Source organism: Heterocephalus glaber, unplaced genomic scaffold (assembly GCF_053883595.1).
Source record: "Heterocephalus glaber isolate CG9 unplaced genomic scaffold, H.glaber_assembly_v1.0 deba00001773, whole genome shotgun sequence".
In the NCBI taxonomy this organism is placed as follows: domain Eukaryota; kingdom Metazoa; phylum Chordata; class Mammalia; order Rodentia; family Bathyergidae; genus Heterocephalus; species Heterocephalus glaber.
The window spans coordinates 12,644,006-12,669,613 of NW_028258463.1; the positions used below are offsets into that span (position 1 = coordinate 12,644,006).

At 53.7% G+C, this 25,608-nt stretch overlaps 1 protein-coding gene and 1 long non-coding RNA gene across 30 annotated transcripts in view; one reads left to right on the top strand and one right to left on the bottom strand.

Annotated features, from left to right (window-relative positions):
• Map3k14 (mitogen-activated protein kinase kinase kinase 14) overlaps positions 1 to 11,884 on the bottom strand; it is a 35,680-nt gene extending 23,796 nt beyond the window's left edge. Inside the window, exon 1 of one of the 2 annotated variants that reach the window (XM_004859174.4) lies at positions 11,733 to 11,884. The gene's annotated coding sequence lies outside the window, so the exon portion shown is untranslated. Of the gene's footprint in view, positions 1 to 11,728 lie in introns of both variants that reach the window. The other variant, XM_021240370.2, reaches the window with a different exon arrangement.
• A 209-nt stretch (positions 11,885 to 12,093) lies between these two features.
• Positions 12,094 to 18,221, top strand: LOC101703082 (uncharacterized). 28 transcript variants are annotated; one of them, XR_015447735.1, is made up of 10 exons: positions 12,130 to 12,498; positions 12,575 to 12,704; positions 12,859 to 12,968; positions 13,083 to 13,269; positions 13,403 to 13,595; positions 14,613 to 14,737; positions 15,186 to 15,640; positions 15,939 to 16,075; positions 17,343 to 17,601; positions 17,701 to 18,221. It is a non-coding gene; the product is annotated as an uncharacterized LOC101703082 (long non-coding RNA). The 28 variants fall into 28 exon arrangements; XR_015447737.1 differs by having other exon boundaries at positions 12,131 to 12,498; positions 17,343 to 17,513; XR_015447738.1 differs by having other exon boundaries at positions 12,132 to 12,498; positions 17,389 to 17,513.
• Positions 18,222 to 25,608: the final 7,387 nt, after the last annotated feature.

The following is a 25,608-nucleotide window of genomic DNA, read 5'->3' on the forward strand; positions in this document are numbered from 1 at the left end:
TGGAGGGTATGAAACGTGAAGGTTCACGAATCATTAAAATCTCGCTGATGGATTATCTTTTTAAAAACATGGACATGCCCACAAAAACTCAGTCTCGGTGCCCATTCCACAGGTCCAACTGCAGTGTAAATAAAATGGCGAAATTAAATTTCTGATTGCCCTCTGATTCCCACTGCGCGCCTGGGGATGTGGCCAGCCCCAGCTGTGGGGGACACTGGTGAGGCAAGGATCCTGTGGGTGTGGGAGGCAACTGCATCTGTCTATCAGCACAGGCCTCGCCCACTTCCAGCTGCACCCGCCTGCCACCCACCCAGCCTGTGCCCAGCTCATCCGAAAGCAACCGTCCTTCAGACCACTGGAGCAGAGACATCTGCTGGCTCCACACTCTCATGGGCCAGTCCGAAGCCTGGGGTCTGTAATCGTCTGGGCACTGCTCACCGAGCCCAGAATTTGGCTCTGGTCCGTATTCTCTCTGCACAGACCCCCAGCGACTAGATGTGGCAGGCTCCTGGTGGCCACTCTCCTGTGGCCACTCAACACTGCTTGTTTGTCCTTCGCAGACCAAGCGTGGGCCAAAGCTCAGCCTCATTTTCTGAGCACCCCTGTGCCTGGCCTCCTTGCTGCTCCCTCCCCCCGACCCTAAATCACCCCCATTCTCTTTTATTCATCAGTAAAACAGGCAGCCAAACATGGACCACGAAACCACAGCTACGTTTGTGCACACAACTCTCAGGACTGCATCCAAGCACAGTACGGAGCAAAGGAAACACATTTCAAGATCATTAGAGTCCTTCTATAACTGAAAACTACTGGAACAAAAATGTCTAACTACAGGGGAAGATATTAATAAACCACAGCACATGCATTAAAATGTTTATGAATAAGCAACAGTTGAAGACACACCTGTGGGGTACAGCGTCATATCCAAAGTGGGACCCGCAGAGCACCAGACACCAGGCATAGACATGGAGCAAGGCTTCCCTTGTGGTCATGGGCTTATGGCTGTTTCCATATTTATACTTTTCTATTTCTCTCCACAATTTTTTTCAGTGAGTATGTGTGTGTCTTCTCAGTGTTCTTCTTTGTGGTTTTGTTGACTGAACCCAAGGCCTTTGCACTGAGCTACATAAGTTTTCATTTTTTAATAGACAATATTTTCAAGTGGTTAAGAAAAAATACAGAAAGGATACACCATGAGCAGCAAAGTCCCCCCTTCCCACATCCTTCTTAGGGGATCCCTCCCAGACTTCTCTGCAGGGTGTTACTATACTCTCACAATGTGAACAAGCTGTACCTGAGAAAGGACCTCCTGCTACAGGATGAAAAGGCAGGAGCCTGTGGTCATGCTGGGGAGTGGAGGCTGACAAGCCTGGGGTGGCTGTCCCGACCCTGAAACCTCACTGGAACCTCTGAGGCAGTCAGTGGGCTGGGATGCAAAACAGGAGGCTGGACGTGGCAGGCTGGCCCTCCTGGTTGGGTTCATTTCCCTCCTTTTCTTGCTCTCCCTGGGGACAGCTCTGCCGCCTCCTCCAGATCTGCAGGCCCAGCTGCCCTGCACTTGTCCACTGACAGCCCAGGTTTGTCCTGGAGCACTTGGGAGTGGGATGCAGCAGCAGTGAGTCTGGGAGGACCTTGGCCCTCCTTGGTGCCTCCCGAAAGGCAGGGCTGGAATGCAGACCCCAGTTCAGCACACCCGCGGGGCCATGTCTCTCTGGCTGTTCTCTCCTGCCCTCTTTACATATAATCCTGAGCTTGCTTCTTTAAAAATAAAAATCTTTAGTTTTTTCAAATGCAATACTAGTATCATCAACCAGAACCAATCCCCGCAGCATTCTCTGTTCCTCTAACATAAGAAATATTTATATGTGCTGTAAATCCTCCCAGCCCCATCAGCCCTCTGTCTACACACACACACTCAGGACTTGTGTTTCGATAAATACAGGGCTATACATACATAATGCGACACGTCTCCCACTTGATAGATTACAGACATTTTTCAATTCAGCTTACAAAGATCCACTTCATCCTTTTTAATGGCTTCAGAAGATGACTGGTACAGATGTACCAGCATTTCTCTATGGATGGACTTTTTTTTTTTTGAGACATAAGAGTGTCACTTTGTAGTGCAGGCTGACCTTGAGCTCACTATGTAGCCCAGCCTGGCCTGGAACTTGAGGCAATTCTCCTGCCTCAGCCCACAGAGTGTGGGGATTATAGGTGTGCACCACCATGCCTGGATGGATGGGCTTTGTTTCCAATTTTTCTTTTTCTTTTTTGGTACTGGGGATCAAACTCAGGACCTTGAGGTTTTGAGGCAGGCACGGTGCCACTGAGCTACATCCCCAGCCCTCTTTTTCTTTTTCTGTGGTGCTGGGAATTCAACCCAGGGCATTGCACATTCAAGCAAGTACTCTATACTGAGCTACATTTCCAGTCCCTCAACTTTTCACTTATAAGTAATATTACAAAAAAGCTCATTCTTATTCAGATTTTTATATACTTGTACAAATAATTCTAGGGGGTCAATTGCTGGGACTGAGATTTCTGGGGGACCCTTTTGTTACAACTACAAGCTAGGCACAGTGGTGCACCCCTGAAATCCAGCTGATCAGGGGGCTGAGGCAAAAGGATTTTAAGTTCAAAGCCAGCCTGGGTAACTTAGTGAGACCCTGTCTCAAAATAAAATTAAAAAGGGGCTGTAGGCGTAGTTGTACAGTACAGCGCTTGCTAGCATGCACTGAGGCCTTGAGATCAGTCCCCAGGAACGCCCCCCCCCCCCAACGTAAGCATGAAAGGAAAAAGGAAAAATAGAAGGACAACTCCAGAGGATGTCTTTGAAGTACATTCTCCACACCTCATCTGACCTCTGTCCCCAGTGACAGCTCAGCAGTGGATGGGCTGGGGGACAATCCAGTGTTGTACGATGAACTTGGACCCACAACTCCTTGGCAACAGACCTGAGCTTAATTGTCCCGCGGTCATCTCTAGGTGTTTTTGGCTCTGTGCTGTTTGTGCACACACAACTGCACCCAGTTACCCAAGGTTAATAGGTCACTATTGCAGCTATCACGTTTGCTGCTTATTAGGCAATCCGCAGGACTCTTGAAACCTCACAGTTCTGAGCAAGGCGCTAATGTAATGGCTCCTATATGGAGGAAGACACTGAGGCTCAGTGGTCAAGTAACTTGCTGAAGGCCACACTGCAGGAAGTATCAGCGGCAAGATACGCACGAGGGGCTTTTATGTTAACGTTCATGCTCTCAGCCACGACACTGAATCCCTTTTCAAATGATCTAAGGTTTAAAAATTGGGATCCAAATGCAGAAGCTGTCACAAGTCAAAGATCTGTTAGTAAGAAATCCAGGGACTGACCCAGGAGGAAGTCTCTCGATTAGGAGCGGGAACACAACCACCTATGATCTGGATGAAGGAGCAGAGGCAGAGGGTCCAAGCTGGAACCGTGAAGGATGGGGTTAGGGTTAGTGGGGCCACCCCAAGGACAGATGCTAGCGCCACGTTCAAATCTGCCACTCATGTTATAGAGTCAGGCTCCAGGCTTCTTGAGTCTACGTGACTGTTCTTTTATAACAAAGCCTTGAGCATCAGCTGGCACTGTCATTAATACGATCATTACTTTATCTCCAGGCCCCTAACATAGCACTTGATAAGCTTTAAAAGAACACCGTTCCAAAAACATTTTCAATTCAACTTTCAAATCCATGCCAATGGCAAATAAAAAGGATTCCACAGTACCATCAGGCCAGAGACCAGTGTGGAACCGGAATGCAGAACATGGTGCCAAAGTAGTATTGAGGAGAAAAAAACCCTAACAAGCACAGGTGTACTTTATAATGCAGCACGGATTTTTTTTTTTTACATGTATACTATGTAAAAAATTTCAAGTGCCGTCAAAATCTGCAAGTTAGGGCATTTTGTGTCACTGAATATTTCTGCAGCTTACTGGGCCATCTGCTGCCCTTGACACTAGAACAGCACTTCTTTGATAAGTCAAAGTGCACTTTGTGACCTCGCCACACCTTGAGGTCACCATCACAAGCGACTATGTAACGTCTTGGGTTGGACTCAGAACAAGAAGCATTCACTAGGCTGTGGTCACCCCCGCCCCCCCCGCGCCAATACAACCACGCTCTCCTTTCTGGGTTTGCAAATTAAGCTTTCCCAAATGGGACTGGCTGGGTTCAGGCAGGGTTTACCTGAACCAAGAGAAGATGAAGAAAGACAGGCTTAGGCGCCCTGCAGGGAGGAGGATCACTGGTGATTGGCTCTGAAATTGAGGAACTAGTTTGCGGAAGTGCAGACAAACAAGAAACCCCAACAATCTGGCTTTCCACAGAAGACTCAGTGCATGGGGCATGGAAGGAAGTACACTCAGCCTTTGGCAGAAGAAGCCTGACCAAGACCTGCTTTCAAACACCCTCCGTACTCCTGGACAAAGCCCTGAGAGACCAGTCTGAGGACCCTAGCGATGAATGACACATTGCTTTATAATAAGGGTATATTCTCGCTCTCTCAGGAAGGGAGCAAAAGGCTTAGGATGTGGGTATTGTGGGGAATTATCTGCGGCCGATTCCCTGGTGGAAGAAGAAAACCATGCAGCAGCCAGGGGCCCCCTCATCCTCTCAGACCAGCAGGGCCCAGCAGAAGGAGCCTGGATTACAGTCTCCCACCTTCACTCAGCAAGTTCTTGTCCTTTGGTTACCACCTTTGGGGTACTGCGCTGGCCACCTGGAGCATGATGGTGACCGCAGAAGGTGGGAGTGGCCCTGCTGTGGCCCCGAAAGGCCCTTCAGGACACTCACTGTCAAGCACGGTGGACAGGTCAGCCTTCCACCACCCGCTTTAATCCAGTCTGAGGACACCAAGCACGTGGATTTGCTGATGTGGGCCCTGGCCTGTCTCAGCCCTGGGTTTAGGAGCTGGCTGCTCACTGCTCCTGCCCTGACAGTACCCAGGCTTCTGGAGATGCACGGCTTTGCCCTGAGGTGCTGAAGTTCCCACACTGCTCTCAAGCTCCAAGGAGTCACAAGGAACGAGGTCCAGAGTGAGAGGAAGGCCGAGGGTGTTCCTGACTAGACCCTGCAGATGCAAAGCTGGCAGGCCCTCCTGCCAAGCAGCTCTGTGCGTGATGGTCAGCGTTGGCTCAGCGTGGAGTCAGGCCTTGGGCTGTGGTGGCTTCCTGGCTCCTCTCTGGGCCCACAGCCATGGCTTCTGACTCAGCACCCAGGCTGACCTATATCGTGTCTGTAGCACCCTGCCATGGTGCGCCCCTGGAGGGCAGTGCCTCGTGGTGCTTGTTTTTACAGGTGCTCCTTGACTTACGATGGTCTTATATACCGAAACATCGGTCAGAAGATGAAAATATTGTACACAGAAAATGCTTTGAGTACCCTAATCCAGTGATGGTGAACCTTTTAGAGCTTTCAACGACACAAGCAGCTCGCGGTGGTGTGGCCACAGCTTTGCCACCACTTCCTGGGCCTATGAGCACCGCAGCCGGGCCACACTGCACACCACAGTGTATCTGTTCTTTCTCCCCCGACAGCGGGGCTGACCAGGAGCTGCACTTGCGGCTCTGCCCAGCCCCGGAAGAGAGTTCTGAATCACATACCATGGGCCCAGGACAAGACCAACATTCAAAACTAGAAGTTTCTACTGAATGTGCATTGCTTCCACACTATCACAAAGTCGAGAAACCTTAACCCGAACCGTTGTCAGCAGGGACGCCTGCATATTCTAGCACCTAGCAGGGCCTGGCTCGGCCAACACCCTTCCCAGGGGAAGAACGATGGACACAGCCCTGGGGAGCCCTGAGACTCCGGTCCTGGAGCCGGCTTGGCGGGGGTTCGAGGAGCCACAGCACATGGCTGTTCTGACTTGCTCCAGCTGCTGAGCCACATCTGCCCCTTTGCTAAGAGCGACCTAGAGACCCATTTATTTTCAACCACTGCCTTTACCTTTTCCTCTGCAGAAATCTTCCTGTCTCTCAAAGCCCAGCACCCACCAGTGCAGACTGCTGGGCACAGGCAAAGGAGCTAGGTTCACCCAAATAACTCCCTGGCTGAAAGACTCTGGCATGACTTAACTGGCAGTGACACCCTCGTCTGAGGCTAAGCATCCTTTCCTCTCAAGCCTCCCAACCATCTGTACTGAGCGCTCCTTCTGGCCTGTTGAAAGGAAAGGTCAGCAGAAGCTGAGACTGAGTGGGGGATCGAGGCTACAGTGCTCTCAGCAGCTCCAGGGGGCCACCATCCAGGGGGTCACTCATGCTCCTGCTGAGGAGCCAGAGAGACCAGCTGGGATGACACCAAGGACTCTGGGTCCTCTGGACACCAGCATGGCCTGGGTAGCACATCACTTCTGCTGGAAGAGTGCTGCAGATCAGTGTCTAGGTGCCCAGTGGGTTTGAAGTCTGGCAGTCAGTCATCAACAGTCACCACATGCCCACTCTGGAAAGACACGGCTTGGCAAGCTAAGTAAGAGCCCAGGAAGTGCCCTGAGGGCACAGGCAACCTCCGGAACTTCCGGATAACTCTGCCCAGAATTTGATTTTCTTAATAACCTTTAGTCCTTTTGATTACATGAACCTCATGGTTCAAGAGTGTCAAATAGAAGACTGTTTACTTTTCCTCAGAAGCTAAGCAGCAGCTGCTTGGGCTCCACCCTTCTCAGGCCTGGTGAAGCTTGCAGGAAGGCTTCGAGTGTTAGGGTTGGTGTGGGGAACAAAGGGAGAAGTTGGATGACAAAATTCCCACTGCAGGAGCAGTTGCTGTGTCCAGTGGCAGCAGTGCTCAGTGTACACAGCCTAGGGTTTGGTTCAGGTTCTGCCGTTAAGTAGCTGGGTGCCTTTGGGCGACTCATTTGGCTATCTTGGGCCACCATTTTGTCTTCTGCAAAATAGGAGGATACAAACACTAATAACTGTTTCTAGCCTGCAATTCTAATAGCTCTTTGAGAGAGCAGTTAAGGTCTAAGGTTACTGAATCCTGCCAGACAGCCCAAAGTGACTCGTGGTTAGCCCAGACTGACGGGGTGCAGCTCTTAGGACTAGGGAGGTGCCGGTGACCGAGGCAGGACACTAGATAACTTGAAGGGAATAACTGGTCTTTTGCTGCAGCTCCATGAAGCTCAGGCCACCTGCGGTGACCCTGGACCTACTCCTAGATGTCTCTGGCCATCAGCAGTTGAACCCCACACCAACTGCACTAGTCAAGAACACATACTGGGAGCAAATCTCTGCCCTGCTGGACACTGCAGTGTGGCTTCTGTGGAAGAGGTTCAGCAGAAGTCGCACTGCCAGGCCCAGGGAGGGAAGGATGGCTCATGGTCCTCCCTGCTGCTGCTTTCTGAGTCCAACACTGGCCCAGGAAGTGAGCCAGCTGAGGTGGTGGCAGGCTCAGAATTCCAAAAGCTTCCAGAAATCCAGGGTACAATGTGGCCACTCCAATCACTGGCACGCCTGCAAGCCTCCAACCCAGGTGGCTAGGAAGAAGGCGGGTGAGAGGGTTCCCCAAAAGGTCTTTCATACCAAAGTACAGTTTGTCTCCCTCTGCTCTCTGCCAAGGGATTTCCCGGCTCCTCCTGCTGTGCTGCCTGTACCTGGAAGAGGGCCATTTTCCACCCTCAAGGTGGCTGCCCTGGGCTCTGTGCCCTGTCCACATGACCTGTGGGCGGTCCGTCTGTCAGTCAGCAAGCACCTAGGCCTCCCATTGCTTCCTGCCCCCTCCTCTTGGCCTTGGGCTGGAGTGAGGATGATGGTGGCAGAGGGCTCTTCAAGAAGGTCTGCTCAGGACTTCCTCTGCAATGTGCGGAGGACAAATCGCCTGTAACCTATACCCTGCATGGGTGACTCACCTTCCAGGGAAAGTGCTCTGCTCACCTAAGCCAAGCTACTTGGAAAACGACTAAGGCACCCATCGAGCACAGTTCGTGGGGCTGGCTGGGGCCTGGGTGGCATCCAGACACTGCTTCTCCCCTCAGCCTGAAGTCAAGAGCAGCTGCCACTGCAGGCTGCCACTTTCATTTTCCTCCGAAGCAAGCTCCACACGAAGCTTGACATCCGGTGATCTATTTTTTCTAAAAACAAGGTTCACTTTAGAAATGACTCTTTGGCCCTCAAGACAATTTCCCCAAGGGAAAACAAATTGTTATTTAAAGGGAATGCCAGTCAGGTAGAGACCTATATTTTTGTTTTGTGGTAAGGTGGAAAAAAGAATTTAAAATCTAGTATGAATTTTTTCTTGTGAGATTTAAGAGAAATCGGCAAGGCCTGACTGTTGATCCAGGGCTCCCAGACCTGGCAGGGGAGATAAGGTGACAAGACTTGGTTAGGAGGGAGAAGTCGGGTGAACTGGGATGCCCTGTGGTGGTGAGACCCTCCCCTCACAGAGCCAAACAAGCCTGCCTGGGCCCCCAGACAAAAACTGAGTCCTGTTGCTTTGTATTTACACAGATTCTCCTTTGTCTCACCCCTGGAGTCCATGCTGCTGGGGCTGGTACACCACATGCAGGACACCAGGGAGTCCTGGACAGGTCCAGCCCCGCTTGTGGCCTGGAGTCCCAGAGCCCCACGGGTGCCCACTGTTCAGGGCACCGACTCTTACTGGGCAGGGCCCGGGACTCTAGTCTCAGAGAGTGCAGTGAGGGTGGAACGGAGTGCAGGCGAGAACTCAATGGCTTAAACCTCCAGGGTGGAGAAACATTCCCCTGCAGGTCCTACTGAGAAAATGACTGCTCTATCAGGCAGCCTGAGCCTTCTTAACATCGTTGTACAGAAAACAGATCTGTCACGAGGCAGTAATCAGTGACTGCACCTAGTGCTACTACTGCTACTCCGAACAACAACAGGAACAGCAGTGACAGCTGCTCAGCACTTCCGCCCCCTCATTTCCTTCTACTTAAAGCTGCCCCTGAAACACTTTGGATCCCACTGACAGGGGAGGTACAGGGCGCTCAGAGAAGTGAGGACTAGCCTGAGGGCACACAGCAGCAGACCATCTGGGATGGGATGGCAGACTGACCTATCTGCCTCAGTTTGTGCCTCTGGAAAATGGGAATAAGCAGACCTGTCTGTATGATAAGCTACTCATCTTTTGGTGTTTTATTAATTAACAGTAGCAATAGTTAATTATGAATATCAATTAACAATTGTTACAGTAAGTAGATAAAGCTGCTTCCCTGCTTTAGTTAAGTTCAAAATTGATACCTTTTTTGGGGAAAAACCTCACTCTGATCCTTTCTTGAGCATGTTAGTGGAAAAAGCAGTAAACTAGATGCCAAGAAAAGTGGATTTCGATTCCAGGTGTGACACTAATTTCCTAAGTAACCCTGTCTACTTTATTCTCCTCCTAGGGTTCACTTTTCTAAAATCGGTGTCCCTTCTTTCTTCATATAAAGACTAAGAAAATTCAAAGGGTGCCTGCGAAGCTACTCCTCACGCAGTGTCAAAGGATTTACACCAGGGAGCTGAAGGATTAAAGGATGTAAAACAGAAAGAAAGGAAGAGGACTCTTTAAATCCAAAGGAGAATATACAGGCACTGAGGAATACACTTTCTGGACCGTTGCTCAGGCAACAAGAGGGGCCAGAGTGAGGGCCCAGCCTCAAGCCCACTGTCTCCTGGTCTGCCGCACCAGCACCAGGATGGCAGAGGGCCGGCTCCAGACACCCCGCCCCGGAGCACACTCAGCCCGCTTCGCCCTCCCGAAGACCTCTGCAGGGCTGCCCGACTTATCCTGAGGCCTCCGGAGTCCACTCCCCGACTGCCCCACTCCTCCCATTTCACACGGGTGCCATCAAAAGTGCTCAGATGTTTCCAGTTTAACTGAAACACTAAAATGGGGCAAACAGGAAGCATCAGACACAACTGCGGTAGTGACTTATTAATCACGAAAGCAAAATTTTAGTTGTATTTTAACCTTTTGCTAGGAAAAAAAAAAGCAGCTTTGAGATGATGGACACCACTGGCAGAAATATGCTGCCCATGTGAGTGTCAAACTGCCTTCATTCAGCTTTTTATTTAGGACTGAATTTGGTTGTAAGACACCCCATCCCCTTCTATCAAGGTGACCAGGATGAATCTGTCAGCTCTTTTCACAAGGCAGGCGGCCTGTAACAAGAGCCCATGTGCTCTCCACAGGAACAGGAAAAACAAAACTAAAAGTGACTTCACAGCCAAAGTGACCTAGCACCCTTCAGAGGGACCTGGACGCACGACACACAACCCTGGGAAAACTCTGGTCTCTTTCACACCTCTGCAGTTCTCTCTCCCCGCCGGCCGCCCGGCCAGGAGCCCAGCAGAACCCTTATCACAAAGGACTCTCGGCAGCTGCCTCGGGCTGCACACCCAATCAGGGTGAGTTCTCTTCTCAGCACTCAGTGAAACACAAACACTCCGGGCAGATCACAAAGGAGCCAGTGTTCATCAGGAGAACCAAAATGAGGAACCAAACATCCATCTGTTGAAGTGAAATAGATGTTTAACAGATGAAGGCTCTTTGGCAGGGTCTGCCTGGGGTGCCCCTCCCACAAACTCTAACAGACAACACCAGAGGCAAAATCCCCGTTCAGAACTGCTCCCTATAATCAGAAAACAATCAGCAGAAGACTACAGCTTGGCAGCTTCGGGCGGTCTGATTTTACAAACTGCCGGTACCTACTTCTGGGTATATATACCCGGGTACAAAGCCAGACATTCACTTTTCTTTTGAAATCTTCTTAGAAGTTCATCACACCCTTCCATATAAATGAGGATGTCTTAAACATGTCTGAAAAGCTCAGAAGTCTGGCATCACTCCAATGGAAAGAACTTTGACATCACTTAAAAATATCAAGAGAAAATCCAAACACATCCTAAGCAAGGCAAACACCTTGAAAGTGTCCTCTCACAGCAAGAGGTGAACAGCAGCCCCAACATTCCTCCTCCTGCCTCCTTCGGACTTGTTCCGTGGTCCTAACCCTCCGGCCTGGCCGGGCATCACCTAGTGCAGAGCCGGCCAGGCCAGTGCCCATTTCGCCAGGCCGAGGACGGAGGTCGCAGGGATGACGCTACTGCTAAGTTCAGAAGAAGTCTCCCTCTGATCCTCCAGGAAGCTCGTGTTTCTAGGCATGGATTTTCAAGTTCCCTTCGCATAAACTTCGGCCTATCTCTCGTGCCACGGTCCTACCTGCGTTTCCTTTCACTCACTTTTAGTGGCGTCCTTCATCAAGTGTCTCTGCTTAACAAAAATAACCTTGTCATCGACACCAGTGGTTTCTGCACCTTTTCTCCGTTGACCCTTTCTTCCCTACACTCGCGCCCAGCGCCCTTCGGACGGCTAGTAACACTTCCACCCCAATCCGGAGGCTTTCCCTGAAGCAACCGAGCTGCAGGGAGGTGCCGGGCAGGCGGGAATCCCGGTCTGCCCGAGTCGCGGGGCCGCCAAGGCTCCCGGTGGGGGTGACACCAGCGCGGGCCCAGTCCTGAGTGGGTTGGGCGCGGGAGGCCGGCTTCGCCCGCCGCGGGTCCACAGCAACCCCAAGCCCGGGCCAGGCCGGGCAAAGCGGGCCCGCGCGGGGGCGTGCGGACATGGGCTCCAGGCCCTCCGCGAGCCGATCCCGCTAGCCCCACGCACGCGGCAGCCAGGCCGCAACTCGGCCCCAAGCTGAGCGCGACCCAGCCCGCCGCCCCGCGGCGCCCGCGGCGGGCCCGGACCGCCCGGTGTCCGCTCACCTACCGGCCGAGCGCCGACTCCGCCACACGAGCGCGCCCGGGCCAGCGAAGTCGCGCCGCCGCCCCCTGAGCTCCGGGCCCGGCCGCCCCGCCCGCTCGCTGGCCACGCTTCCCCCCGGGGCGGTGACTTTACCCGGCTTCGCACCTCCTTCTTCGGGCCGCGCCGCCACCTTGGCCCCGCCCTCCCTTCCAAAATAGCGAATGAGACGTCCAGATGCGGCCTGCTTGTGTTTCCCTGTCTAGCAACGATTGGTTAACCAGGCTTGGTTTCCAGAAATGGGCACTATTTCCGGGCAAGATTTGTAGAGATTGCTGGGCGGGCCGATTGACAGGAGGCGGAGGCGGTGCGGTCGTGCACATGCGCACTCGGTTCCTGGCGCTCCGGATCGGTTGCTTTTTTGACTTTACGGGAAGGAAGGGAGACTGTGCGCATGCGTGGGCCCTCCCTGCGCGAACTCCGGTTACCTTGGAGACGGCAAGGCGCTCTCCCTCCCCGGCCTCGGGCTGCTTCCTCTCCTCGGCGGAGGCGAGGGTAGGGGGTTAGGAATGCTGTTCCCGACCACCACAGACCCCCTGAGGGCGAGGGAGAGGGTCACAGTGGTCCCTCGAAAAGCGTCGGGGCCCCGGGGTCCACGCGGAGCGGACCGTACATGCGGCCGGCCGAGCGCGGACAAGACCCGGGATTTGGACAGAGGCCGCTGTCGCAGTGCTCCGACCTGGTGGGGACAGGAGGGGAGGGAAGGCGGAGAGCCTTTCCGGCCTTTGCTGAGGTATTTCCTAGTGCTCCCACACGAGCTTTTGTTTTATTTGCCATAAAAACTCCAAACTTTATTATTTTTTTCCAAGATAGGTGTGTTCCTACCCTGGCTCCCCGATTCCATCAGGGTCCCCGCAGGCGGGCATGGGTGAATCTCCAGAGAGAGGGTCTGCCCAGGACCACTTGGCAGGACCCCCCACTCCAGGCCTCTCTCTGGAGGTCAGTAACTAGTGGATAGACGTCTGGCTGGGTGCTGGGGAAGCCGGTTCATGTAGGCGGGGTGGGAAACTCAACCTGAGGGCCCCATCTCCACCTGGGCCAAAAATAGTTTGTTCAGCTGGCCCAATGTCGTTTGCTTCTTTCTTCTTTCAAGACAGGGTCTTGCTATGTAGTCCAGGTTGGCCTTGAACTCACTGTTGTAGCCCTGGCTGGTCTTGAACTTGGGATCCTCCTGCTTCACCCTCCCAGGTGCTGGCATGACAGGTGTGTACCACCTCGTTTTGAGTGCCTTTGTGCAGAGCCTGCAGCTCCTCATAGGCCCCACCCCTGTTGTCTTATTCTCAGGCACTCAGTCTTGCATCTTGTCCCCCTCCACAGACAAGGCATGGCTTCTATAGAGCCTGTGCTTCCGAGCCGGGCAGACTCTGGGGGTCGTGCTGGTTGCCAGTGGCCTGCTGGGAGGTGGAGCCAAGAGACAGGTAGAGCTGGGCCCCCAGAGCTGGTTCACCACAGGGTTTTGCACTGCAGTGACTCAGGCAGAGTCAGAGTTGAGCCAGCTGTGCAGGTTGGTATCAGATCTGGGGTGCCTGTCTTGGCCCTCCCACACCTGCTTGCCTCTGGGCACACCACTTCTCAGGAAGGTCCTGGTGTGGGCCCAGATTCTGCACATGCTCTCTGGATAACTTGGCCTTTTTCAGCCTTCCTTCCTGAGGACCCCTGTGTCTCCAGCTTCCCTGGACATTCCTCTGGTCCCTACTCTCTCGAGTGGCCCAGCTGCCCCATCGGGACCATCCACCTCTACACCTGTGCACTACTAGCACTGATGTGCAGTGACAAAGGGAACTCTGTCGACCCAGCCCCAGCGCTGCAGCTCTGGAGAAGGAATTTCAGGTCAGGTCCCAGGGGAGAACAGACCACACTGCACACTAGCAAGGAAAGTGTTTGGGATGAGCAGGGCTTCTTGGTTTCAGCTGTTTTTTCCTCAGGTCTTTCTAAGCCTCAAGGTGTGTGAGGTGAGGTGAGAAACAGCCCAACCCCTCTCCCCACACAAGGGGGCTCTGCGGCACCTCTGAGCAGTGAGGAGCTCCCACACCTCTGGAAGGAGTGCTCCGGCCAGGCTTATTTCCTCCTTGCCCAAGTCTCGACAGCCCAGGAAGGCTTCTAGCTCTGACTCACTTGTGTAGCCTCAGCTCAGAATTAAATGAAATAGTTGACATTTACAGGGTGACTCACACCTGGAGAGTGGTGAGCTAAATTCTCAGTATTCAGGGGGTTTCACATCCCATCCACTTTAGATTTGGAAAGAGGAGGGGAAGACTGTGCCAGTCCTAAAGAATAGCAGCTTCTGTTTTTCCAGAACTTCAGAAAGTGAGCCAGACACTTACTCAGTGCTTTGTGCATGTAACCTCACTGAATATTCACTGTGCTCCAGGGTGTCTCAACCTAGCACTATTGACATTTTGGGTTAGAGAATTCATTGTTAAAGGGGAACTTCCTGTGCTTTGTACAGTGTTTAAGAGCATGTCTGGCCTCAGTCCACTAAATACCATTCATACCCCACCCTCCATGTCAAGACAAAAAATGTCTCCAGGCATTGTTGGATGTCCTCACAGGAGTGATACTGTGCCCAGGTGAGAGCTGCAGTCTGACTCCATAAAGTAGGTAATATTAGTATCATGCCTGTCTCATAGGCAAGCAAACCAAGATGTGGATAGAAGTGACCTGCCTGAGGTTGTGACTTCACTGTAACGAAAGGCCCAGGATTCAAAAGCAGGGCTGATCTCAGAGCACCTGCCCCAGTGCACGCAAGATCTGAAAAGAGCCTGAACGCATCTTCCACAGAAGGGTGATGAAGAGTGAGTAGATTTTGCTGCCCTTGCATCATTTGTCCTTTTCTATTTGTTTTAGATAAAGGAAGTTATATTCTGGCTCTTACTGCCTCAGTCAGCTGGCCCATGATATGCAGCCGTGTCCAGTGAGAAAGTGACCAGTAAATCATCTAAGTGCCTCAAGGTCCTGGGGCCTACATTCCTGTGAGACCCTGTGTTGGGAAGAGCACGGGGTGGGCGTTCCCAGAGGAAAGGCTGGTGCTGCCCCCCTGTGACTGCCACCACCCAGTGGTCTGTGGGAGGGCTGGGGATGGACGGACAGCTGGGAGTAGGGCAGGTGGGAGTGTTCACAGCGTGCAACTCGGACAGTGTGCCAGCCAGGGCAACCCATGGCCCGGCTGGCGGGTGACACTTCCAGCCCCTGGGGCCCCAGCTCTGTCACTCACTGTGGAGATGGCGGAGGGGAGGTCAGCGCAGCGTGGGTACGGGGGAGGGCAATGTTGTGGCAGAGGGAGGCCTGGGGCGGGGCGCAGCGGGGACTGGACGGACCTTCCCGAGACCTGAGACCGCAGTCCCGATCTCTGAGGGAGCCTTCTTAGGGAGCCCTGGCTTGATGCAATTCTTTTTCCTTCCCGATGGGTTTTCCCCCTAGGTTGCCTCCCCACCCCGGTGTCCTCTCCACATCATCCTCAACTCTGCTGGAGGATTTAGTCCGCCTGAGAGATTGTTCAGGTCATGCTGTCCCAGCACCTCTTGCCCTCCAGCATGTCCCTCCTTTAGTTTTTGTCGTCTTCGTCACTCTTGTTCCTCCTGCCGTGGCCGCCCTGGATCACAGGTGTGTGCCCCACGTCCAACTCTGTCTGTTCCTCTGTTAGGTTCTTCCTTTTGGCTCTGGGGAGGGAGCACAGAGCCTGCAGCCCAGAGCGAGCTTCCAGTCTGGCAGGCGGGTTGAGCTGGAGTGGACTGCAAACAGGACTGCGTCATCCCGAGGGCGGCCAGGGCGGTGCAAGGCGGGATGGAGTGTGCTGGGCCAGGCCGGAGCCAGCCAGGGCAGCAGACCCGCTCAGAGCTTTCAGACAGAACCAGCTGCCGGGAGCAGGTGCCCAGGTGCAGACAGCCAGGCCCCAGAGACTGCACAGCCCCGGCCCACCACTGGCCCCGGCGGGACCCCCGCCCTTGGCCCCGGGAGAAGATGGTTGCAAGGAGGGCTCCCCTCCCACTGTTCTGCCCCAGTCCCGGATGTGGGGAGCCCTGGCTGCTTCCCCTTCCCAGCCCAGCGCCAGGACAGGGGTGGCAGGGGACCCCCTTAGTGGAGAGGCCCCGGGAGGGTGTCCTGTGGAAGCTACTGTGGGCAGGCCGGGCAGGCTCCTGAGTCCCTGTGCTGCCGCTTCCTTTGCTCCCCAAGTTTCAGCCGTGAGCCTCCTGCTTCTCCACACTCTCAGCTCGGAGTTCTGATACACTCTTGGCTTCGCAGAGTCACTCAACAAACGTCTATTGAGCACCTACTGTGTGCCAGGCGTTGCGTAGGCCCTGGTGACACAGGTGAGCAAGTCTGAGGCCAGCCCTCCACGGGGGGACAGACAAGGATTCAAGGCAGCTTGGCGGGCAGAGGGACCCCTGGGAGAGGTGAGAACACATAGAAGAGGTCCTGGGGCCTTCCCGGAGGAGGTGACATGTGAATGCATGGCTGCCAGGTACACAGCAGTAAGCTGCTGTAGGAGGTGGAAAGCATTCTGGCAGAAAGAATCACACGTCCAAAGGCATGGACACGGGGCAGTCATGGTTTGGGAGCCAGGCGTGGTGGCACACAGCTATAAACCCAGCTATTTGGGAGGCTGAGGTAGGAGAATCAAATTTGAGGATAAACTGGGCAAGTTAGCAAGACTGTGTCCCAAAATTAAAAAAAAAATTTGGAAAGGGCTGGGGATGTAGCTCATGGTAGGGTGCTGGCAGTATAACAATACTAGTACTAACCCTAGGGGACCTGGGCCTGAGGTGCAAGGACTTGCATCCTGAGCTCCACACCAGGATTTCCCCGGCCCACAGTGCGCGTCCCTTCCTCTCCGCCAGCCCCCCGTGCTTCCTGCGTGCTCTGCATGAAGGACCTCATGCCAGTGTCCATCCCTCTTCTTGCAGTGTCCAGAGTCATGCTGCCTCCATCCTCACATTCCCGGTGGCGGGCTCCCCTGGGTCCCCCCTTCCTGCTGATGTCTCATGAGCACTCGCTCTTCCCCTTGCTTCCTCTTGTTTCCCCGAGTCCTTTGTACACTGCCTGTCCTTGCTCAGAACTCCATGGAGCCCTAGAGATGCCCAGAGGTGGAGTCCAGGCCCGGGCTCTGTGCGAAGGCCTCCCAGTCCAGCCCAGCTCAGCTCTGCTCCGTATGATTCCTCGAAGAGTCCCTGGGGCGCTGTTGTGGTGCTTACCCTGCCCTACCCAGTGGGTGCTGGGCACGCAGATGTACTCTTTGGCTTTGACCTATCAGTTCACACCCTTCTCCCCCGCGCTAGGGCAGGGTATCGAACTAAGCTACATCCTCAGCTTTTAAAAATTTTTTTTTGGTACCTGGGATCGAACTCAGGACCTTCCTTGTAAGGCCGTTGGTGGTACCACTGAGCTAAATCCCTGGGCCTCTTTTCTTATTTTTAATTTTTGAGACAGGGTCTTGCTAAGCCACTGAGTTGCCCAGGCTGGGCTTGAATTTGTGATCCTCCTGCTTCAGCCTCCCAGAGTGCTGGGATGACAGGTGTGCACCACCATGCCCGGCAAATCGCACCTATCCTAGTCCCTGATGAAATGCCTTCTCTCCAGGGGTCATGTTTCCCAGCTGTTTAGCCCCCCCCCCCCCCCCATACAGAGGCACACACCTGGACAGAGCTCATCATCACCAGAGGGCTCCAGAGCAATCCATTTGAAAACTTTCCCTCAGATCAAGAACTTGCTATGGCTCCTTGTGTCAGCCACTTCAGAAACCTGTTCCTAGTAGGTTCCCAGCTGCACTCCTAGGTGTCGAGCTCCCCTACTGTAGCCCAGAATGCGGCCCGTGTTCACCTTCCACCGTATGCTGGAAGTGAGCCAACTCCCAGGGGAGGGAAGCTCTGTGACTGGGAGCAGTGCAGTGCGTGCTGGGAAGAGCCTCCTGCTCACAGGACCTCCACCTCTCCTTTAGGGTCAGAAGTGACTTTCTTCTCAGTAGTGACTTGGTTTGGAATGTGCCCCTGGCTCCCTGGCAGCTTGGGCAGCAGAGGGCACGTTTGGCCGGTGAGCTAGATGGACCAGGATGCCTGTGGCTCTGTCCCCTGGGCGGCCACCCCAGCTGCCATGCGCCCGCCCCTTGCTCTGTGACCTGTGCCCTTCCTCTGCCTGCGTGTGGACCAGCGTGTGGACCAGTGGCTGAGCCTGAGAGGGAGCACCTGGTGGAGGGACCCGCCCCTGCCGTCTTGACAGAGGACACAGCCACACTCTGCCAGCCCTGCCACTGCCGGCGGCCACTCCCTCACAGCCCAGCCTGGTCCTTGGCAGCCTCACCCCTTCTCAAGCCTTGTCTTAGCCAGCAGCCACCTCCCCTTCCAGCCCCCCAACCCCCATGATCCTTTAAAGGACCCCAGAGCCCCGAGGAGAGCATCCCGTTTGGTCTCAGTGCCACAGCAGCCCACTCAGGTTTGTTCTGAAATAAACCTGTCCTGTCGAGCTTGTGCCTTTCTTCTCCTTTCTTCCTAACTGGGATGGCAGAGCCCGGAGTCCCTGCTAGACACATGGAACCAGCCTGTGATCAAGGACATCCACCCCTTGGGGACCCCCAGCCTGCAGCTTCTGGTGACACGATAAAGCCCCTGAGCTGGTTTTGGGGACCTGCAACACTGGGCAGTACTGGGAGGCTGGAGGGAATGAGCCAACTTGAGGATTCCTGGCAGAGAAAAGTAGCCCTGAGCCGAGATGTACTTCGGTGACGCCTGAAAGTATTTCTAGTGAGTGCTTATTAGGGTTGGGCAGCATGGGAGGGAAGAAAGCCAGGTCTGCAGCCTGAGTGCTGAGAGCACCCCCTGCTTCCCGGGATGGAGCCAGCCCGAGAAGGCGAGGAGAACGGCCAGTCGGCCGGGGAGGTGGCTGGTATCAGTCAAGGATCCACGGGGTAAGGGCTGAACAGGAACAAGGTTTGCTTTGCCTAATTAAGACAGGATGCGCACATCAGGTGGAGAGAAAACCTCGATCCAGAGGTTAGGGAAAGACGCCTGTTGTGACCAGGGGCAGGCTCCGTGTGCCGAGCCCAGACGCTGCTTCCCGGACCACAGCACGCTGGAGGGCGTGTGGCAGCCGCAGCGCCGCAGCTCCCCAGCTCCGAGCCACAGTGAACTCACTCCGAGCTCGTCTTCCCAGTTCAAGCTCGTGTGTCTGTTTCTCGCGTAGTTGCTCTGCACGAATTCCAGAAGAGCACATTCCTCCTATCTCTGGTATCAGATTCTACTCTTTTCTGCTTTTTTTCCCAATACTGAGGATCGAGCCCACGACCTCACACATGCTAGGCAAGTGGTCCTGCCTACTGAGCTACATCCCTGGCCTTTTTTATTTTATTTTGAGACAAGGTCTCAACACGTTGTCCAGGCTGGCTTGAATTTGTAATCATCCTGCTTCAGTCTCCCATGTAGCTGAGATTATAGGCGTACACCAGCTAGTTCTCTCTTTTGAACCGACCATTGTGCCTACTTCTTGTGTTTTTCCAGATATATTTATGATTTTCTTTTTTTTTTTTTTTTGATACCAGGGATCGAATTCAGGATCTTGTGCTTGCCAGGCAGGCGCAGCGCCACTGAGCTAAATTCCCGGCCCCTCCAGATATATTTAATGTTTCTACAAACATATACATTCCTATAGCCTCTTTTCTTTTCTTATCTCTTTTTTTTTTGGTACTGGAAAGCAAAGTCAAGACTCATGCTTGCCAGGCTGGTATAGCTTCACTGAGCTACATCCCGGGCCCTATTTTTTGAGACAGAGTTTCTTCATGTAGTTCAGGCTGTCCTTGAACTCACTATGTTTCCTAGGCTGGTCTCCCACTCACAGCAATCCTCCTGCCTCAGCCTCCCAAGTGCTGGGATTGCAGGCGTGCACCATCATGCCTGACTTCCCACAGCCTCTTTTAAAAGGATTAATGGAAGCTTACCGTCCATGACTACTCATAGCTTGCTTATTTCACTTGACACACCAATGAGCTCCACATACTACACCTAGAGTGGTCTCAGTCTTTATAAAGACTGCAGGCTGTTCGGTTTATGGCAGAATAGAATTTATCTGCTCTTCTCCTCATGGACTTCCTCGTTTCCACCATCTCCTAGTATAAGAATTGCTGCAGTGAGAGTCCCTGCAGCTCTTTCATTTTGCATGTTAATTAATCCATGCAGTCCACCAACATTCATGGTGCAGCTGCTGTACGCCGGGTCAGCTCTAGGCGCTGGCGGAGGGAGCAGTGAACACGGAACAGCAACTCAGTCATGAAGAGGCCCAGGACACATTCCTAGGAGCAGGCCACAGTTCCTTCAGTCAAGTCAGAAGGAAAGTCTCACTCTGCAGGTGAAGCTCACCTTGGCACCTCTGAGGCCTACTGCTTCTCTGTGACACTCGCTAGTTGCTCAAGTGTCAGGGCTGCTGGCTGCAGAGCCCAGCCAGAGTTTAATAACTGGTTGGTCATTACTGGTTCCCACCTGGGCTCTGGGAACTGAACCCAAGGAGCCCTGAGCCATGTTCCCAGCCCTTTTTAAAAGATTTTACTCTGGAGGCAGTGTCTCCCTGAATCGTGCAGGCTGGCCTCGCATTCCCGATCCTCCTGTCTCAGCCTCCGGAGTAGCTGGGATCATAGACATGTGGCACTGCACCTGGGTGTAACTGGATTTATTTTTACACAGCAAGTCACACTGATTTTCCATCTACATTCAAAGTACTAAGATTCCTTTCAAAATAATTTGTTACCAAAAAAAGGTGAGACAATTTGGAGAAAAATGTTAAGTGAATAGCACAGGTGGAACTCAGATGCGCTGTGCAGAGTGGGGCGAGGGAGTCACTGAAGTAAACAGTGAGGAGGTGAGGCACTGGGTGTTTACTCTGTGTGCTTGCTCAGCGTGGGCATGAAGTGGAGTTACCTCCATCTTCCCCTAGGCAGCTTCTCTGCTTTCTTTGTTATTGCCCGTGATTTGTTCATCTTTATGTATGCTTAGATTTTACCTATGCTTAGATTATGTATGCTGAGCTTCTGGTCATGAAAGCCTTTTGTCTGGTTTAATATATATATTTCTTGGTACCGGGGATCGAGCTTGGGTCCTTCTGCTTGCAAGGTAGGCGCTGGAACCACTGAGCTAAATCCCCGGCCCAAGTCTGGTTTAATATTTAATAAACTAGGGGAAAAAAAAGCAGACAAGAGTAGAATTTGATACCAGAGATAGGAGGAATGTGCTCTTCTGGAATTCGTGCAGAGCAACTACGCGAGAAACAGACACACGAGCCTGAACTGGGAAGACGAGCTCGCCAAACCTTGTTTTTTTTCCAATACTAGGGGAGACTGCTGTGTACACAGAAGCAAGGAAGAGGGTTCTGCACAGGGCAGGAGAAGGAGGATCCTGCACAGGGCAGTGTAAAGAGGGCTCCGGCCAGGGCAGGACGGCAAAAGCCCTTCACACAGGAGGAAGGGAGCTGGCTACATACACAGCAGGGAGACAGAGGACTCTGCACAAGGCAGGGAGGGACACCCCTCGTTTAACAACCAAGTCTGGCCTGTGACAGGCTGTTCAGTGAATCGGTCACTAAATGGGGAGTTGTACACACTATGCACACTGCAATATTCAGAACAAAGAAACTGTCAAAGGAAACTTCAACTTGATGACTTTGCTCTATTTGCATAAGTCTTACGTGCTGCACTGTAATGTATAACGGAACATAAAACCACAGTACTGTACTGTGCAGGACAATCAGCAAAAACTACAGGGCTGTGCTGCCAAAGAAGCCACTGTAGGGCTGCAGTGCCACTCATGGTCCCGTCGTAAGTCTGAACAGTTGTTAACAGGCAGGTCATTAAACGAGGGCTCTCTGCAAAGTCTTACTACTGCTGTGCAAATAGCGTTGACCTTGCCGACTCCCGAGAGAGTCCTGGGGGCTTCCAGGGGTCCCCAGGACCATACTTTGAGGGAACTGCGATACTAACACACTTGGCTTTTCCATATAGCCCAGGCAGGCTTCTTCCATTACATTTACAGGTATGGAAACTGAGGCACATGACAGCCAAATAACTCACCCAGGGCACTTAGCTGGAAAGTGGCCAAGACAGGGCACAGGTGCAGTCAGTCTGCATGAATGAGGAGCAGAGTTGTGCCTGTCACCAACTGGATGTGTTGTCCTGGGCAAATGCTCTCTTGTGTGTCGTCCTCCGGCTAACCCACTGTCCCTGCCCCAGGCTGGGCACTCTGGTCTCATGATGGGCCCTCATCTGCTCCATTGGCGTTTTCTCTTTCTGCTCACTCTCACGTCATTGGACCTGCACCCAGCAGGGCGGCTACCACATCTGCATGGCTTGCTGTACTGCTGGGGTCTGAAACAGCTGCTCAGAAATCTTTGGTGGGTTGAGTGCAGTGGCCCACACCGATAAGCCCAGCTACTCAGGAGGCTGAGGCAGGAGAACAGCAAGTTCAAGGCCAGCCCAGGCAACTTAGTGAAACCCTGCCTCAAAATAGAAAGGGTTAGGCATGCAGCTCAGTGGTGCAGGGCCCATCTAGCATGCAAGAGTTCCATCCCAAGTACCATGAAAAGGTGTTTGCGGGAGAAGGAAATGATGACTGGTGAAACAAGGTAGTCGCAGGGCTCTTTTCTGTGGCTCCAGGAGGGAAGGAGGACAAGGATGGGGGAAAGGGTTACAGTGATCTGTCCCCAGACTGCACTTACACCTGCTTGTGCAGGCCTGTTGCATTGTCATTCCAGGACAAATCACAGCTGTCTCCTCCCCGATTCCCCAAAGATGCTGCCTTCTGGGCCTGTCCCTGGGTGCCCGGTCGGTTCGGCAGCCCCAGACAGTCCTTGGTCTTTTTAGAACTTCGGAAGAGGCTGGAGGTGGAATGCGTGGGCTTGTTTTCCTCCCTTTCTCCGTTAGGTGATGTGAGTTACCAGCAGGCCTCCCACCCTACTTTTCTGACGGTATAACCTGCTATTTTGTGCCCTATGTGGAGATGGGACGAAGGTGCCACACATCAGCTGGTGCCTGACTGGACCTGGGCTGGATTCTGGAGGCCAGGGCCGGGCAGGTGGGGGCCGTGAGCCAAGCCAGGGCCTTGCAGCTTCCTCTGTTGCTCTCAGCGGGTCCTTTCCAGCAGTGACCTTCTAGGATTCTCAGAAGGCCGAGAAGGAGAAGTGTAACTAGGGGAAGACGGAGCAGCGCAGAGAGCTCAGCCAGGACGGCCAGGAAGGTCACCGCTGAGCGTGGCACAGGGCGCACCGGAGACCTTTAAGGAAAGGCCAAGGAGCCGCTCAGCTGATTCCTGGAACCCTGCCCTGTGGAAGAGCTTGTGGAGGCCACGGACTCACGCCTCACAGGGCTGAGACCGAGGTGAGAGGTGGCCTGGCTGCCAGCTCTCCTGGGCTCTGGCAGCTTCCAGGCTGGCTCCAGGTCTTCCTGGGTCCCAGCTCACTCTCGTGGGAGGGTGGCTGCCAGCTGTGCCCAGCGTCTGGGGCCCAGCTCTCTGCCTACCTGGTCTGGAGCTGGCCCCCAAGCCAGGGCTGTCGCCTCCCCAGGGCCATCCTTAAACACCTCTTTGCCAAGCCGGGAGCATGGACCCCAAGATACCACCTCTGAAGGCATCATTTCAGTGGGGAGTGGGAAAAAAAATACAGGGAGGCTGGGGAACCCCAGCAGGGTCGGCTCTGGGGGCCCGGGGTGTTCCCGAGGCTGTAGATAAACAAAGGGGTCCCTTTTCCACCTCCCACCAAACATTAGTAGAGGTGAAACCTTGCTAAGATAAAAATCTGGGACTGCTTGTGTCACAGGGTCAGGCACACATTCACCCCTCCTCTCACCAGGGCTTTTCTCTCTGCCCCGGGCCTATGCTCAGGACCACCCGACTTTGTTCCGAGAGTCAGGAGTGAATCCACGAATCCACGGCGCCGTGATTCGGGAATTGCAGTTAGGGTTCTGCGCCATTAAGAGGAGGCCAGACTTGGAGTTACGGCAGCAGATGGGCAGGGAGCTGGATGCACCCGTGTTGCGTCCTGCGTCTGTGCACAGCAACTCACCAACCTCCTTTTCTTTCCTCCCTCCCTCCCTTCCTTCCTTCCCACATTCTGCCCCCTCCTGCTCTTCCTCTTTCTCCACCTCCTCCTCTCCCTTGACCTTCTGTGGTCTCTAAATCCCTAGATAAGGTGGTTCATTCATCCATTCAACAAATACAACTGAACACCTTCTGTGACAGACCCTGGATTCTTCAGGACTGGGATGGGACCAACACATTCCCTGCTTCCTGGGACTCCCAGTCCAGAGTCATTAAATGAGTAACATGGAGCAGTGACCCGGGATGCAACCCTGTAGGTCTCCTAGAGCTTGTGTGACCTACACTTTATAATACTAGCTGGGACACTTCTGAGAGTAAAGATGATTATTGCAGGTTGCGTTCCCCACAAAGCAGATCTTGCCAGAGCAATTAGCTTCGGGACATTGATCAGGAGGCTCTGGGAGTCCACACCCCTGCCAAGGAAGGGACGAAGCAAGGCTGGGGAGGAGGAGGAGTCGAAGCATGATACAGGCCAACCCCGCAGGGCCCTTGGGCTGAGGTGGCCCTATAGCATCACCTGGCGTGGGGTGGCTTTTGTACCATGGTGTGGGTCCATCCCAGAATCCTGGCTGGCTCTGAAGGAGCCGATACCTTCTCCAGAGGCTCACAGAGCAAGTGTCTCCCGGTTGCATTCCCAACAGTGGGTGTCTGAGTGGCACCTCACAGCTCCCAGCCCAGGGCACTGCTGGTCACCGTGACCAGACCATCATGCCAGACATGAAGTGCACAGCAGGATGTCAGGGACCTGCAGGGGAGTGCCCCAGCTGTTACCTGCACAGCGTGGGGGCACGGGACTCCTGCAGCAGGAGCAAGCTTGCTCACCCTATGACTTCGGACAGTGTCCACCTCACCTGCGTCACGCCATCCACTCCTCCTGCGTGATATCATTTAGTCTGCAGCGAGGTGGGTGTAATTCTTCTCACCGCCCCACATTCGAAGTATCAGCAGCCCTTCAGTGTGTTATGTCCAAAGCACAGCCCCAAGCCCTGAGCTTTCCTGTCTTTGAATCTCCACGCTGTGCAAACCAGCATCTACTCTGCTGTGTGCTGACACCATCTTGGTTTTGAGCTGAGGCAGCCGCCAGCAGGGAGCTGCTGAGAAGAGAGGCAACAGGTATGGTGGTGCTCACCTGCCATCCCAGAACTCCGGAAGGTTGAGGCAGAAGGACTGAGGAGCCCCGCTTGGACAACTTAGTGAGACCCTGTGTCAAGATAAAACAATAAACATGGCTGGAGATGCAGCTCTGTGAGTGTGTCCTGGGTTCAAACCTCAGCACCACCACCAAAAAAAAAAAGGCCCAAGTGAGTGCTTCTTAAATTGGAGAAATTCAGGGACGCCAAAAGTACGGTATTTAATGGAAAAATAGCGCATGAGCTGAGAGTTGAGGATAACAGAAAAATGAGCACATCAGCGGAAAGATTCAGAGTGAAATGGAAAGGCAGGAGAGTGGAGTAGGTAGACACAGCCTCTCGGCTGGAGTGCCTGGGTTTGTGTGGCCACTGGCCAGTTCTGGACCACTCTGCGCCTTAGTTTCCTTGTCTGTGGAGCAAGGGCGGGAGAATAGAGCCATTGGGCAGGGTTACCGGCAGTAACGAGTCCTGTGGGTGGCACATGAGGAGGGCGCCTGTGCTGCCTGTGACGCTCGGCGTGGCAGGGTGGCTGGCGACCTCGCTCCTCCTGCTCCTGTCTCCAGTTCTCCTCTTGGCCCTGAAGCCTTTATTTCTGGAGTGCCCAGCCTGGGCAGGCTCTGCGCCCGGGCTCAGGCCCAATGGTGGGCGGCG